This window comes from Euphorbia lathyris, chromosome 4 (genome assembly GCF_963576675.1).
Source record: "Euphorbia lathyris chromosome 4, ddEupLath1.1, whole genome shotgun sequence".
In the NCBI taxonomy this organism is placed as follows: Eukaryota; Viridiplantae; Streptophyta; class Magnoliopsida; order Malpighiales; family Euphorbiaceae; genus Euphorbia; species Euphorbia lathyris.
Window position 1 is genome coordinate 50836266 of NC_088913.1, and position 11697 is coordinate 50847962.

General features: G+C 38.3%; 1 long non-coding RNA gene across 1 annotated transcript; it reads left to right on the forward strand.

The window, feature by feature from the left end:
• Positions 1–3437: 3437 nt before the first annotated feature.
• Positions 3438–4697, forward strand: LOC136225724 (uncharacterized). Its single transcript, XR_010687261.1, has 2 exons — positions 3438–3666; positions 4289–4697. It is a non-coding gene; the product is annotated as an uncharacterized lncRNA (long non-coding RNA).
• The last annotated feature ends 7000 nt before the right edge of the window (positions 4698–11697 follow it).

The window sequence follows — 11697 nt, forward strand, 5'->3', positions numbered from 1 at the left end:
GCAAACCATCAACCGTATAAACATTAGAAGTCGTTATTTGTCATAGTTATAACTTATCGCATCCATATCACTTCATAGAGTTTTGTTATATAAATTCGCCTCACCCGTAGTTAGGAGTAGTTTGTAGTTGGTCCCCATATCAACCTCAAAGTATTCAACCGCTTAAATAACGTATAAAATCGAGTCGTTTAATACTTGCAGTTATAAGTCCCGTGGATTCGATACCCAGTCTTAACCGGATTATTACTTGATACGACGGGGTACACTTGCCCCTAAGTAGTGACATCTAGCAAAGATAGAGCATTTAGAAAGATCACATCCATAGTCATAACGCACTTAACGTAATATACATTTCATCGTAGAAAACACTACGCTAGACGAAACTAGACATCAGAAGGTACTCTTGTATACTCAGCTTCTGTTGTAAAAGGTTTTGTGCTCTACCTTTAAAGAGCTCAGTAGAGGATTCAAAAAGCTCGAAACGAGTTCCCGGGACTGGACGTATGCGGAGAGGCCGAACCAGGATATGTCTGCTGAGTAACATATTTCTAACCCTTAAACTCCTTTATATATTGCTTGCTATAAAACTGACTAAGTAACGAACTCACGCTGAGTTGAGTGCACTAAGAAGCTGAGTTCAGGAATAGACTTAAGTACTATCTTCTGACTCAAGGAAAGAAGCAGACTTAGTCACCAGTTGACTAAGCTTGTGTCTTAAAACTACTTAGCACCGCTGTGCAAACCTTTTCTCAAAGAAAAGAAGTCAGTCTTAACGGAAAAATTTTTAAATAGTTCCTATCCCCCCCCTTGGAACTAACCTTGTCACGTTATACGGGACCAACAGTATATGCTTGTGCTGGAGGTGGAAAAGGTGAAAAATGATGAGGGGATCTGGAAAAGGGATCCATAAATTCTGGAGGAGAGGTTGAAGGTTGAGATTGAACCTTTGCCAAGTCTGCTTCTACTTGAGCTAACTGATCTTTTAACCTCCTAATCTCAGCTTCTTTCTGGTTGAATTCTTGACCAAATCTTCGTTGGGAAATCAAAGTTCGAAGATTGTTGTCAACCTTTTGGATCTGTTGAGTCAGATCTTTCTGCGTTTTGAGCGCAAACTCTGTCAAAGAATCAACCTTTTGGGACATGTGTTTCTGGGAGGAAACCATATGCTCAAGCTTGTGATCAATCTTTTGAAGATAATTATTCTGGGCTATGGCATTGTCAGTCTGCCAGTTTAGCACAGACTCAAAGGGTTTAGGTTCTTCAAGATGGCCAGTATGGGTAACAGTATGGGAAGGTATGTAAGGAAAGGATATTGTTTTAGACTGGGTGTTGGTTTGTTTTGTCAAAGGTGGGAAATCTTCTGGGGTAAAACTGGTGTTCATCATGCATGGTTGTACAAGAGATGGCAGTTCTGGAGAATGAACAGGTGGAGAAGGATGACACCATCTCTTTAATTTTGCAAGAAATTCAAGCTCCCTTTTGTAGATTGCAAGAGGCTTTAGATAAGCTGGGGTGGCCTTAAATTCGGGTTCTGGAGTGACATCTTTTCTGGGATGGATACCGATCCAGGGCACATCATCATCATCAGGCTTTGTCGGAGCTCTGGTTGAAGACGAGCGACAAACTCCTTTCTTGGATGCTTTTGATGTTTTCTTGTGAGAGTAGTTGTCGCAAGAATCATCATCAGAATCAAAATCTTCTACACATGTACATGACGGATCACATATCCCACTACCGGGAACATCCCAGATGAAATGACCATCTATATGTGAAACATAGGTGTGCCGACCATCAGGCCCAAAACTATGGATGGAAGTCTTCTTTTCTCTAGGAAAAGAGGCCGGAGAGATCATCATGGCTTGGTGAAAAGATTGCCTTGGGGGCTGGAAAACTGTCTTCACCACTCCATCTTCTCGGTTTTGGAAGGATGAAGAAGTGGTTTGGACAGGCTGAGAAATCTGGTGCAATTTCTCATACGCAGTGAGCCATTCAACAGGCATCAACTGAGTAAGCTCTTCCCTGGAGATCTGGCGAGGAATTTGTACAATTGTTGGATTGTCATCTTCTTCCGCAATTAAGAACAAGGCTTCAGATGAAGTACTCTGTGTTGGCATGTCAAGTGCATGATTCTGGAGCCGATAAATGAGTTGGTGGTGAACTGTTGCTGCAACAACTGTAGAGATTTGTTCAACACCAATTAGTTGTACTTGAATCTTAAAGGTGGAAGGAAGGTTTGGGTCATGTAATGAAAGGTTGAAGTTTGGAAAAAATGTTAGAACAATACTACCGGCATTGAGCGTTTTTAAAACTGTGCCGATGACAGCATGTTCAAACTTAAGAAATCTAGTATCCAACAGACTTACTCGTGCTGTGACTGGGAGACCCTTCCTACCATGAAGAGTCAGAATAATACGTATTGCACCAAGGTGGAAATGGGAGTATCCTTCTTGCCTCCATTTAGATATGAAAGAAGTATGAATCTCCAAGGTTACATATTGTTCTGCACTGGTAGCCTTCAGAGAATATTGCTCCTTTAGCCCCCTTAACTTGTTCAAATTAGTCATTTTACCCATCCAACTCATCGAATGTCCTATTTACTCCCTTAACTCCATAAAAATAGTATTTTACACCCCCTTAACTTGTCCAAATTAGTCATTTTACCCCTCCTCAACTCATTGAATGTCCAATTTGCCCCCTTAACTCTATAAAAGTGGCATTTCTTACCCCTTATGATCATATTTACCCCATTAACTTCATAAACGTGGTATTTCTTACCCATTTATAGTGCAAAATTAATAGCACTTATTCAAATGTGTTTGAAAATGTATATTTTTAATAGCAACTTTTTATTTTGTTTTAATTTGATAATTATATTGATCCTTCATGTGTTTATTATAATAATATTGTATTACAATAATTAGATAACCAAAATTTAACTAGAAAAAAAAGTTAAAAAGAGAAAGAATGAATAAAAGATACAAATAACAAGAACATTTTTTTTGATAAAAAAAATAAGAACATTAATATAAACAAGTTAAAGACATTATATGTAGGGAAAAGGTACCAAAATAGGCCTATGATTTTGGGGAAGTATCAATTTAGGTTCCACGTACAAAATAACACCAATATAAGTTTAACGTTTAAAAAATGTATCAATTTAGGCCTCAATGAAGGATTGTAAGGGGTGAGAAATACCACTTTTATGGAGTTAAGGGGGTAAATATGACATTCTATGAATTGGGGAGAGGGTAAATGGACAAGTTGAGGGAGTGAGAAATACCACTTTTATGGAGTTAAGGGGGTAAATAGGATATTCGATAAGTTGAGGGGTAAAATGATCAATTTGGACAAATTAAAGGGGCTGGATGAGTATTAGGCCTATTATAAATATTATTAGATTTTTTTTGTAAATCCTAATTGAATTTCCTTGGCCTTTTCCAATTATTTGAGGGTCCCGTCCCGTCCCGTTTAGAATAAAAGGGATTATATGGTGGTTTTTAGATCCGTTGCCTCTGGTCGATATTCGGCAAAGAAATCGGGGGCTAGGAAAATCGAAATGGGTTCCATCTGTGCTACTCAGCCTGCCCAATTGATTCATCGACTTCCTCAAATGCCCTCCATCTCCAGCAACCTCAAAGTTAATACCTGCCTCTCCTCCAGTTCCAGGTTGTTATTCTCTGCTTCAATCAACCCCCAATTTTACTCGTTTTTCCGAATTTGGTAGGCTATTAAGTTTTCAATTCTTTCAGTAGAAAGTCACTTGATTTGCCCATCTGCAACTGAAATTGTGTAATTTGCGTTTTGATGGTAAAGTCTGCTGGGCCTGGCCTGGCCGTGTGATTTCCATTTGGTTCCTTGATTTTATTGCATGTATCATTTGAATTCATCTATGGGTTCAACACCTAGAACATTGTTATTTGTTATTTAAACTTTAGCAAATTAGATTTCAACGTCAATGTTTTGAATTGTTCCTATGTTTTTTTAAGGTACTAGCCTCAATTGGTTTGTTGTCAAATGAGTTAATGCCCAATGCTCTACTTTATACCTGCTTGAAAGTTGCTCATTTTTTGAGCAATGCAAGATATTATTATTTTGTTGTTGACATTAGCCTCAAATACTTATACTGGATGGAGAGTGTTAAGTCGTCCAATATTTTCTTGGCTATGAGATCGTATCCCCTCAACTAGGCTTTACTTGCATCAACTCATGCCGAAAGAGATTTACAATTGCTGTATGTATAAATGCTATGGAGGATTGTTTTGTTGTGATAATTGTACTTAAAATCCAGGTATTCTGTTTGGTCATCCAGATTCAAGAATGTTGTGAAATTGCAGACAAGGGAAAGACTAATAGTTGCCTGTGCATCAAGCTCAAACTCTAATCCTTCGGGTGGAGAATCAGGTGATGCTGCCAGAGGCCCTCCATTCCTTACTATAGTTGCAGGATTCCTTGCATTTTTGTGTATAATCTGGGTTTTTGGTTCTATTATAATGTGGTTCTTAGGTCCAATTCTGAAGCTTGCTTCTTCAAAGTAAGTTGCTGTTGTATTGTATTCTTAACTGCGAAACTTACTTTGTCAATTGTATTGTAGCCTTGAATAATTCATCATGTCTTATTAAGGGTTAGGGTTGCTACAAATTCACCCATGCACTCATCTGCTTCAATTTTCTTTTAATACTTTTGAGGAATTTCTGTTTTTTTTTTTCTTAAATATTAACTAGTAATATAGATTTATTTTCTAGGGCTAGATCTGATGTATTAGGGCTATTTGTGTCATTTGTGAAATTGATGTAATAATTTTATCTTTCCAGTATTTATTTATCGCTTTCGAACGTTAAACGATATTTAAATGAAATTGGATTAGAAATATAAATGATATTCTAATAGAAGTCAAGTTTACGTATTTGTTAATCAAACTCTTTAACCGTTTAATTCACGAACCTAATTCTGAAGAGATGGCATGTTGTGAGCCCGTGTGCCATCTAATCTTTTGGCATGTTCCCAAACATTAAAATTCGGTTGACGACTCTGTAATAATTAATCTAATTCTAAAACATGATAAACGAGTTAGAATATACACAAAAGAATGCATGCACCGGAAGGGACGCGTTAAGCGTCGTCCTTAAAAGCGGTAAGTGACAGTGTTATGTAAAAACGGAATCCCATTTGTCGAAATCCCTCACGAGAGTAGGGTAATCCGGTTCCGCGGCTGCTCACAGTGGCGACTCCACTGGGGAAAAGTAAATGAATTAAACAACATTAAGGGTTTGGCGATTAATGAATCTAAAATTGACTTCTTGTTAAAATACGTCTGTTGCATCACTTCACGACACTTGCACAGTTTGCACCGATGCCCTATTAGCCCCGTTTGGTCGATGTGTACATTCCTCGTGTTCATGGCAGCCTTGGGTGTACATATTTGCAAAACACTCATAGTTGTACCCTTACAAATCGCTAGAACTCCTAAACGAGGAGAGGCGTAGGACAAGTATATCGTGCTATGGGAGCCTCTGAAAGTACCCCCAGCCAAGTCAGCCCGAAGCTCATATAAGCAGCCTTAGTAATCTCCCATTAGGATACCAAAACGTGCATTTGGTTACTTTGAGAGACGAGATTGTTTGTCCCCTGTTGACAAATAAATTAAGCCAATATCTAGGAAATATGAATTGACCATTTCGATTTTGGAGGAATAAGGTTGGAAGGGAGCGTAATTAATCGCGTGTTACCTGAAAGTACTAACTGTTTGTTCATTTTGTTTACCTTTTGATTACTCATCATTTGAGTCAAACATAAGTCAATCGAGTCAAATAAGTCGTACCATTTGCAGTGTCGCACGCTAACCCATTTTTTTTGCAGCCATTCTAGGTATTAATAGGCATTAGGACATATTTTTAATTTTGTCCAAAAAGTGAGAAAGGGTCGGCCCGGTTGTCATTATTAAACCATTCAAGAGGCATACCACGTATGTCATGACGAATCCCAAACGTCTTTACCAAGTCTCACACTAATCAGGAGGCATACCACGTATGTTGTGACGTATCCCGAACGTCTTTTCCGAATCAATTACACTATTCAGGAGGCATACCACGTATATCGTGACGAACCCCAAACGTCTTTACCAAGTCTTACACCAATCAGAAGGCATACCACATATGTTGTGACATATCTTATATGTCTTTTCCTAGTTGAACTATTCGTGAGTCATACCTCATTTAGTCTTGACATACCACGTATGTCATTTATCCCATCTACCATCAACATGGTCGAGTCAGCAGACATACCATATATGTCATCTTTACATAGCGCCCGTGTATTTTGAATACATCTTTATGTTGCACGTGTCCGAGTATAAGTTAATCTTGACACATACATGCCATGTATGTCGTCACTGCATTCTATTTGTACTTTAAGACATACCACATATGTCGACATGTGTGTCTTACGTGCATCTCGAATTGGTAGATATACCAAGTATGTCAAAATGTCCACATAGTATATCAGTCTCAGTCTTTCAACATGTCGTTGTGTTGCTTGTGTCTTGAGTCAAATTAACCTTTGATACATATCACGTATGTCGTCACTTGCGTTTTGCTTGCATCTCAATCCCCGTTGAGACATACCCCGTATGTCATCACATTCTGCATAATGCGCCAATGTTCGCAAATGTGTCGATATGCTTATGTCTTGAGTTCAAGTTAACCTTTGACACATACCTTGTATGTCATCATTGTGTGCTATTTGCATCTCAAATATTGTTAGGACGTATCAAAAATGTCACCACGTTCCATATGATGCGCCGTATTTCCCAAAGATACGTTGTTATGTTATTCACCTCTCGACTATGAGTCAACCTTTGACACATACCCCGTATGTTGTCTTTGCATTTTATGTTCTGTCTCGAGTTGGTAAGACATACCAAGTGTGTCAAATTTCCCCATAATGTGTTAGTATTCGAAAAAATACATGCCATTATGTTGTTCGTGAGTCGAGTCTAAGTTAACCGTGACACGTACCATGTATGTAGTCCATCTTGTCTTACTTTTACCTTGAAAGACATACCATATATGTCGTCACGTCTCATAATACATCATATTCTGTTTCAATGCACCGTTATGTCGTTTGTGTCTCAATTATATTTTGACCTTTGACACATACCTTATATGTCGTCAACGCGTCTTAGTTATATTTCGAGACACACCATAAAAATGTCGTGTTGTTGGTATTCACCTACTCACCCAGATAGTAAGGTGCACTCAAAATCACACTGGTATATTGTCCAATTTCTAACAAATGTCAATCATATCGGTCAAATGTATATTCATATTGGGTCAGCTCAATCTCACATGCGTCAGTCGCATCAAAAAATCAAAAACAACATTCATATCCTTCATATCATCAAGGCATGCATAAATAGAGGTCATAGGAATAACAGTAATGCGTGTCACCTATTTCAAAGGAGTTCCCAGCGTCTCTATTTAGAATTGCATATTCAGCAAGTTCCAGTGATATCAGAATCTGAACAAAAGATGGATGTTGATGACTTGTGTATAAGATGGGCGGAGACTTTCCGTTTAGACTTTGAAATGCCGGAGCTACCCATATTCAATGGCATCAGAGAACCTGTTCCTTATATGAACCAATACATAAGATCGATGATGAATTTTGGGGCAGTGAACTCTTAAGTTACTCGCCTGTTCCACATGACTCTAAAAGCGGAAGCTTTGTTCTGGTATAAGAATCTGTCGGAGGGAATTCAGAATGATCTCAATTTACTAGCATAGACATTTAATAAGCAATACAGATGCATTGCTTAGGTGGAGAGAGAGTTGAGTGACCTAGAGGCAATCAAGTAGGAGCACAACGAATCCTTTGCTGAATACCTCGGAAGATGGATGGAAAAAATGATGCTTCTCAGGCATAACCTTATTATGAAGTTGGTGAATGGAACTCTTCATGTGTTCCGTCATGCAATGACTAGTCAAGAGTTCTCCATATTTGAAGATGCTTACAAAGGAGCAACTAGTGAGAGATTCAGGGGGCAGACTTTCAATCAAGTCAGACCACCTAATAACTTCAACCACCCAAACTCAGCTATGGTCCCTCAAAACAAGTCTTCTTCTCAAGTCAAGACTCTTGAGGTAGCTACTCTCTCTGATAAGAAGAATGATCCAAGGAATAACTTGGGTGTCAACCATTGGAGTCTTGCTCTTAGTACTTTATTCTCCAAACTGAAGAAGGTTAAGCTTATGAATCCCTTGAAGCCTTATGCAAATCTCCCATAGCGCACTGATCTAGGGAATTTCTGCTTCTACCATCAGTTATTGGGTCATCACACCAATAATTGCATCAAACTCGAGCAAGATATTGAGAAACTTATAGACAGTGGGAAGATCACAGATCCTTCAAAGCAATCAATGAAGGATTGGAAGAATGGCTTGCAGACCTCACGGGATTTTGACTTAAGGAAATAGATGAAGATTCCTTTAGCTTATGGAAGAAGATTTCTAATGTATTTGCTACTTTCCGTTTCCGCTAAAAAAAAGGCTGAAAAAGATGATCTCCTTATCGAGTCTTTCAATACAATGAACATCAATTTGCTTACTTCTATAATGTCTCAAATAATGGTCTTATGCATGCATTAGTATCTCCTAAGAGCATTTTTAGCATACATGAATCATTTTTATTTAACATTAATCTTGGTACACAGGATAACACTAAAAATGTTTCTATATCGAATAATCTAACCTCTCATGTGAGATATAAGAGAATAAAAACAGAATAAATAAATAAAATACATGTGTGGGCTTCCACTTGATTATTTGACAACATGCCGAGAGTAGATAGAGAACAGACAGAATGCAATCATATATCTGGTCCAAGACTCAAAGCGTTCATCCAGTTGATCCACAAGTCCTAAGCGGTCATCCATCTGATCCAAGACTCAAAGCGGTCATCCAATTGATCCACAAATCTCAAGATGATCATCTAGTTGATCTCCAAAATTCTAAGTGATCATACATCAGATCCAAAGATTCAAAGTAATCATCCATCCACTATCTCCTAAGAGCATTTTTAGCATACATGAATCATTTTTATTTGACATTAATCTTGGTACAGGGCCAAGCACTGTCTTTCTATAGCTGTATATCTTCTCTCGGTGTCCGTCGGGCACCTGCTTAAGTAGTAGACCGTTTGTTCATGGCCTGCTTGATTATTTTGGGCCAACAAACAACCAATGGATCTTTCTGTCACTGACAAATACAACTTCAATGGCACTTCTTTCAATGGTGGCACCAGCACCGGTGGATGTGCCAAGTATTCGTTGATCTTTGTCAAAATCCTCCTGATGCTTGCTCTCCTATTTGAACTCGCTTTCCCCCTTCAAAGTTAATAAGTCAGAGAAAACATGAGATTTACCTACCAGATTGGGAATAAAGCTCCTTAAATAATTCACCAACCCCAAGAACCTCTATAACTCTCTCTTGTTACTAGATGGTTTCGCCTCGATGACTATCTTTTCCTTGTTCTTGTCTACATCCACTCCTATCCGGTGAACCAAGAACCCAGAAAGTTCCCAGCTCTAACCCCAAAAACACATTTCAATGGATTCATTTTGAGCTTATGCTCTTGATAGCTCCCTATTTTATAGAGTTTTTAGGATAAGTTTAGATTGTTTTATTTTAGTCTTTAGTTAATTTAGATGTTAATTTGATAGTTTTTAGTTAAATTCAGTATTTTCCATTATTTATGGCATTATCAGTGTTTTCAGGGATTTCCAGGGACTATTCAAGCATTTCCGAACCAGACCAAAGCCCATTGGAGCATTTCCGAACTATTCAGGGACCATCGGAGCACTTTTGGGATTCATCAGGGACCATTAGAGCATTTTTTGGAAGCCCAGAGACCTAAACAGATAAAATCCGGAGCTAAATCGCCCCAACTGGGACCTGTCTCGTCGAGACATGCTCTCGTCTCATTGAGACACTCCTTGTCTCGACAAGACGAGGCGGGAAAGGCCCACCAGCACCTTCCCTTTGCTGAAATCTGTGGATTTGGGCTCTGAAGCCCACTAAAACATTATGTAATTGTCATTTTTACCCTTGTTGCATTAGGGTTTCTCCCTAACTCTATAAATAGGGAGATATCTCTTGTGTTAAAGGGGAGACGTCACAATGTAGACAATTAAATTTAGCCTTTTAGTTTACCTTTATTTTCCAGCTTTCTAGATTAGATTTATTGCAGTTTTTATTTCTGTTATTGAAGAACAATTAATGGAAGAAGCGCTTGATCTTCTATTTTGTAATTGAATCAGACAAAACGGGTTCTAGATTTCTCTCTTTCCCTTTTATCTTTTACCTTTATATTTGATTGAAGATGTTTTCCATTATTCCTTTACTCCCTATTATCTGATTAAGCTTGTCTATGAACTAATCCCCATCCAATTTGGGATGGGGATGAGATTGATTATATGATTATGTGTGATTAGGGACCTAGGGCTTATGTGTTTATCTTTAATTGATCAGATTATACATGCTTAATGCCTTGAAATTGCCAAGAATAGGATTATTGCTAGAATGAGACTCGATGACGATCAACTAGCCTGTTTTGTATATATGTTTGTGCCTAATGCCTATAACCTGACAAAGATAGGATTATAGATAGATAAGAACCTGACCATGGAATTATCTATGCTGAACTTGCATAATCCCACTTCGCTAGAGACCACTATGAGTGCGGCTTCGTGGCTGGGCTACTGCTTTAGCCTTAGTTGCCAAAGAACCTAATTCTTTGCATGCCCTAAGTTATATGCCTAATCAAGCCGTTAGTTGAATGCATGTGAATAGGTTAGATGAAGCTTGATCACATTTGTCTTTCTTATTAGGGCAATTACCGTCAATCACTGGTAAAACATAAGTCTGAACTCCCTAAACCCATACATAGGATTTAATCAAAGGATTCCTCATCCTAGATTGTGTCTTTCATTAATTCACCTTCTACCCTGTTAATTGTTCGCTTTATTTTGTTATGTTATCGCTTTTAATTCATTTAGTTAATTATTAAAAACTCAAACCTTTATTCAACCCTCTAAATAATTAGATCAGCCTAGGTAGATTTACTAATTATAACAAATAGTCTTTGTGGTTCGATCTTGTGCTTAACACATTACTACTTATTGCGATATGATACACTTGTCCTATTAACTTCCATATACTTTACGAGCATCAGCTCTCTCATTCGTACAAAGCCCTTCCTGAGGTGTTCCACGTGATCACCATCTCTCTTAGATTTCACCAGTCATCAATGTACACCTCTATGAATTTCCCCAACATGTCATGAAAAATGGCATTCATAGCTCTTTGGTAGGTTGCTCTACTGTTTTTCAAACTAAACGTCATGACCAACCATTCAAATTTCCCTAAAGCTTCTGGACACCTAAAAGCGGTCTTTGCTATATCTGCTATTGCAACCAAGATCTGATTGTAATCGGAAAAACCATCCAAGAAAGATAAGGTGTCATTCCTAGATACAACATCAATTAGCATATTAGCAATGGGCATGACGTACACATCCTTGGGGGATGCATTCTTTAGATCTCTGAAATCAATGCACACTCTGAGCTTGCCGTTTTTCTTTACCACAGGAACTATGCTTGACAACCACTGAGCATATCTGGTTGGTCGGATAAACTCTGCACTC